General features: G+C 35.4%; 1 protein-coding gene across 2 annotated transcripts in view; it reads left to right on the forward strand.

Annotated features, from left to right (window-relative positions):
• LOC107657556 (serine/arginine repetitive matrix protein 2-like) overlaps positions 1-6,089 on the forward strand; it is a 55,573-nt gene that overhangs the window by 12,158 nt on the left and 37,326 nt on the right. The window lies entirely within an intron of this gene.

The following is a 6,089-nucleotide window of genomic DNA, read 5'->3' on the forward strand; positions in this document are numbered from 1 at the left end:
TGATTGCGTCGGCTGTGGGGATGAAGACGACAACTCCCATGATTCCACACTCAGTCACGGCACCATCAAACTACGCCTTTGTCTATTTGTTTATTTTGAATATGCACCCTCTAGCGGCAAAAATTACATCTTGTGCCTTTAATCAGTATCGCGCGAAGACTGACGTTTTTTCCACCAAATGTAATGGTCTGGGTGTTTGTCCCTTTAAGACCTGATTCGGGGTTTCCTCTGCCCCTGCACTCGTGTGTATATGCTGGGAAAAACACATTGTACTATCTATCATTTTGTTGCACCTTCCTTTAAACACTAATACATTCGTTGATGGTGACCTGCATCGTGTGTTTCTTTCTTCCATAACGCACAAAAGGTTACACAAAAAGCAGCATGATTACCTGAGCAACATGACGCTGTTTTGTTTCTCATCAACCGTTTAAATGATTCGGTTCAGCCGCAATGACTCATTTATTAACAGTGACTTAATGCCACCTACTGGCAGTTTTAATTTCACATTTAAAGTATCTTTTAGGTTACACAAAAAGCAGCATGATTACAAATGTGATACTGATTTTATACAGCAGTTCAATAAACAAGAATTTCATATTAAGACACTTACGTTTTAGACACAATATTGACTGTTTTTGCTCTATTTCGCCAACAAATGCAATTCCAATTTGCGTCTCTCTGAGCAACATGACGCTGTTTTGTTTCTCATCAACCGTTTAAATGATTCGGTTCAGCCGCAATTACTCATTTATTAACAGTGACTTAATGCCACCTACTGGCAGTTTTAATTTCACATTTAAAGTATCTTTTCAATTAAAAAAAAAATAAATTTCTAATATCAGTATTCAACATTTTATGTTTAAAAAATCAAAACAGTATTAATGCATTTATAACTGCACTAAATACATTAATGTCCTGCATTAAACAATGTGTAAATGCATCTAAATGCCACATCTAATGCAGCTTCTGTGTTTTCTCTGTATTGCAAAGATTAATTTTGTCAATACTGATTTCATTTGCTTGGTAACAGCCCAAATGACTTATTATTCTAATTGACTGATTCAATTTAAGAGTTTGACTGAAAAGATGATGCACACTTTTAGAAAAAATGGCTTTATAAAGGTAAAAATTCCCATAAATGGTAAAAATCTATTTAAACTTATTTGGAAATTATTAATTTCTATCACTGCTGTGAACTGATCACCATGCAGAATATGAAAAATATCAAAACTTAGGAGTCAGCTGTCCATGGTAGTCCGACACACTCAGCAAAATATAGTCTAATTATCATTATCGATAAAATCCCAGAAAATATTGAGATATATTTTTTGTCAATATCACACACCCCTATTATATTTAACATTTTGTTTAGAAAAATAAATAAATAAATATGAGAAGTGCCCTTTCTTCCGCTTGAGCCCCTGCCCCTCAAAATGTCTGTGCATGTCCCTGGGCAGGGGTTCCCAAACTTTTTTTGTCAGCTAAATCCCAAAAGTATTTACTTGAAGTACCCCTTGAGATTTTAACCTAATATTTTAAGTCACAGAACATGCAAGTAAACCTAAAATATCCAATCTTTTTAGTAAGTATTTTATTATATTTAAATGGCTGCACGAAAAATTCTATTGTGGTTATTTTGTCATATATTGCAATTGCGATTTGAACAGTTGCGATGGGAATAGTTTCTTTTAAGTGTGTTCATACTTGAGTTCACTCTTTACAAGAACTAACTAACACTATGAGTTACAATACAAATATTTATGTCTTAACTTCTTCACTTTTTCACAAACATTCAAACTCTCAAGCTTTTAAAACATCAAATCCTCAAGATTTTATTTTGGTGGAATAGTGGTAAAATGCTGTAAACTTCTATCCACCAAAATGTTGGAAATTATTCCAGTGTAAATGTAAATAAAGTAAACTGAGCACACATTGCTTTCGCAAATGCATATTAAACTTGCAGAGATGGAATTCATGAGAAGCAGCATTTACTATGAACAGAGCCGCTCACAAAACACTATTATAAGCTGCACGTGTGTAAATGAACACAGTGCCACTCTTCATTATGAAACACGCAATGCAACAGACATTGCATTTACTTCTTTTTGTGCATTGTGCAGCCCCATTTGTTTATTTTATTGCGACAACTTTTCACCACAGAATAAAAGATAAAAAAGCTAATTATGAATTTCTGTCTCACAATTCAGACTTTTTTCTTGCAATTCTGAACTTATATCTTGCAATTCTGACTTTTTCTTTTGCAATTCTAAGAAAATTGCAAGAAAAAAAGTCAGAATTGTGAGATATAAACTAAGAATTTTGAGATATAAACTTTCACCTCTTTTTTCAGAACAACATCAAGCATCTGAATTGTGAGATGAAAAGTTGCAAAAACAGGCTTCCATATGAACTCCCTGCATTTACGAAACCCTGTTCTATGGCATACCTGCAAAAGCCCCTTTTGAAACCTTTATTTTTCAGCATTCTGCTGTGTTTTGTCAGGGACAAAATTTATATTATATTACAATACAAGAAACGGTGAACTCCTTCACACTAACATATAATTGCCATCCAGCTCTTCTACCTTTTAGACACGCAAAAGAAAACTCCCCAAAACACACACACACACCCACATATGCAGGCAAGAACAGGCACACAGCTGTCCAGCTGTGCTCTCATGTAATAGGACTCTGTCAGCGGGTAGTTTTGTCTCTATGACTGTCAGAGTGCCAAGCATACGGATGCACCTGGAATGATGCCACGAGAGATGCAACTGTAATGAAAATTACATGGTGGAAAAAGGCCTCCCGCTTGACATTTTTCATTATGACAAAGTTGCAATTTTGCTCGAGGGGCACGTCAGGGTGTTTGGAAGACGTATGGAGACTGGCTGCTCTGCATTAGGGAGAGTGGAGTCTCGCTAACCTCATTCTAACCTCTGCGCTGGCTAACCAGATGTTGGCTCTCATCCATTCGGCCTCAAAAATACTTGCTGTCCCCACCCCCAACAGAAACATTCATTCGCTATTAGAATCTGTTGTCGGAAAGCGAGTTAATTTTGACCACAATTCCATTTCTGGAATTCGGGAATTTTGCAGCAAAAAGCTCTGGAGCCAAAAAAGTACATGGGGTTTTAACCGCAAAGGCTTGTAGTGTTCTACAACCTTCATGCTCACAGTTACAGGAAGTGAGATGCCTTTAATGAGGCAGAGCTGGAAATGGGGCCCTAAAGGATCCAGGGGACTGCAGTGAGAAACACTCTGAAGGACAGTGCATGGAAAAGTGCCAGGGTAATTTTTAATTTAGTCTGGTTATGAGACATCCAAAACAGGTCATTACGCTTGGCTCGGAGTGTTTCATTGCAACTGAAGTATGGACACAAACAGAGCTGCCTAAATAACAGGAGCTATATCACGCACAGACTGAATCTGTCTCTCTGGGGTATATTCAAGTTTATTCAAGTTTATTTGTAAATCGTTGCAAAGCAACTTTACAGAAAATTAAATTTCTACTATATATTTAGTAGTAGCTTATCAGTGGTGACTGTCAGTTAATGTACATATGGCAGAAATGTCCGGAAAAATCAATTAAAGACGTAATCAAACAGACGATGAACACTATTAACAGCAATTATTATTTGTTGCAATCAAACTTATAGCAAAATGTGGTAGTTCTGTATGTTGTTTCAGGGTTGGCATCATCTGAGGTCCTATAGGGGTTGGCATCATCTCTTCTCAGGTGTTCTGGATCCAGACTGAAGCTTGTGTAAATCCTAGTTACCACTGAATGTCAATCCAGTGGCAAAAACAGATAAACAAATAAAGACATAATTAGCGTAGCTGCTGTTCCAATCAAGCAAAATTGATTTGTTTAACCCAAGCTAAAGAATAATAATGTGCATTTGATCTTGATACCAGTACAAGATTATGAGATGCATTATTTGAATGCTTGGCCAAAGAGATGTGTCTTTAATCTAGATTTAAACAGAGAGAGTGTGTCTGAACACCGAACGTTATCAGGAAGGCTATTCCAGAGTTTGGGAGCCAAATGCGAAAAAGCTCTACCTCCTTTAGTGGACTTTGCTATCCTAGGTACTACCAAAAGTCCAGAGTTTTGTGACCTTAGGGAGCGTGATGGATTGTAGCGTGGTAGAAGACTAGTTAGGTATGCAGGAGCTAACCCATTAAGGGCCTTATAGGTAAGTAATAATATTTTGTAACTGATACGGAACTAAATAGGTATCCAGTGCAGAGACTATAAAATTGGGGTAATATGATCATATTTTGTATCATCATATCATTTACTGAAGTAACATTTGTCTAGTTGCAAATTGTAATCCAAGAGATTCTGTGTACTTTTTTTTTTGGTCCAATAAGTAATATCTCTGTCTTATCTGAATTTAATAGGAGAAAATTATTGGTCATCCAATCTTTTACATTTTTAACACACTCTGTTAGCTTAGATAATTTAGAAGTTTCATCTGGTCTTGTTGAGATATGTAGTTGAGTATCATCAGCATAACAGTGGAAACTAATCCCGTATTTTCTAATAATATTACCAAGGGGCAACATGTATATTGAAAATAGCAGAGGACCTAGGACAGATCCTTGTGGCACTCCATACTTTATGTGATCCAAAACTTTAGATCAGTGGTTGTCGATCAGTGGATCGTGACCCAAAATTAGATTGCAAGTCTGTTCTGACAGGAGGGCCAAAGCAATGCTGAATGTGAATGATAAAATGCAACTAGCCATATAATGTTAGGGATGCACGATATGTGTGTACCATATTGGTTATTGGACAATTTTGCAGATTTTTGTTAATTTATCTGTATCAGTAGATATTGGATATTTAAATGTAACAATCAATGGTTGAGTATGATTAGAATGTTGAATCAACAATGTAATCACACTGTACATTTTACTTGTATAAATGCATTTTCTTTTTTTTTTTTTACACATTTGGAAGAAAAATTCTGTTTTATTTTAAGAATATTTTCATACTGTCCATTTTAATGTTGTGATGCCTGAATTCAATTATATAATTGCTTTTAGTTATTTTATTTATTTAATAACTATTTTTTTTATTTCTAACTTATTTAGAAAGATTGTTTTTTTCAATCATTTTTATTTTTCATTCGCACAATATGTTTGGTTTAATTCATTTCCCATATTTTTACGTTTAGATTACCTTTATTATAATGCAACACTCATTTATCTTTAAAAACACTAATTATAAATGTAACAATGAAATCAACAATTGTGTAATCATACTGTACATATTAATGTTGTGATGCCTGTATTTAGCTGTATCATTTTAAAATACTTATTTTAGTTTTTAATTAATTTTATTTAGAGCTTAAAATTAAGAAAATTTCTTTATAATATTTTTTTCAGTTTTATTACATTTTTTATTTTATTTTATTCTTAAAACATATTTAAAAAGAAATAGTCTTTTTTCCCCGTTTTATTTTAAGGATATTTTATTTGCGATTAATAATTTTTGTTATTGTTTGGCCACTTGCCCACTATTCATTCTGGGTCCTCTAAAACCCCTGTTTTAGATGATAGAAACCTCTTTATTGAAATTCATAAATCAAAGCGTAGAAAACTAGCAGTGTCAATTTTATTGTAAGACATCAGAGCAGAACGAGTATGTAGAACTTCTACCCTATGCTGTGAACTATTTCTGTCTCTTTCTGAGTTATGGAGGGTGGCTGGATAGTTCAAGCGTTCCCTCAGATGTTGAGCACTCCTGCTGGTGTTGTCCTCTGAGTGACGGGCAGCGGGGAGCCTACGGAGTGAAGGCCGGGGCAGATGACATGGGAGACGGCTTGTCGGGATATGATAAACATTAACACATCATAGAGGAGCCCTGTCTATTCCGATTGTTTCCTTTTCCTGAAGTTCCAGCACCAATTGCGCTGACAGGACACATGCTCAACATTTGGGAAAGAGAGCTGCGGATTTTTGTGTCTGTGCCAACCATTACATACGTTTCATTTTCTCTTCTTTTGTAAGAGAGAGAGAGAAAGTGCAAGACGAAACCCTTCGAAGAAATGCTGTGAGTTACACCCCCACTCTTTC

The sequence above is a fragment of the Sinocyclocheilus anshuiensis genome, unplaced genomic scaffold (assembly GCF_001515605.1).
Source record: "Sinocyclocheilus anshuiensis isolate Anshui unplaced genomic scaffold, SAMN03320099.WGS_v1.1 scaffold255, whole genome shotgun sequence".
NCBI classification, from domain to species: domain Eukaryota; kingdom Metazoa; phylum Chordata; class Actinopteri; order Cypriniformes; family Cyprinidae; genus Sinocyclocheilus; species Sinocyclocheilus anshuiensis.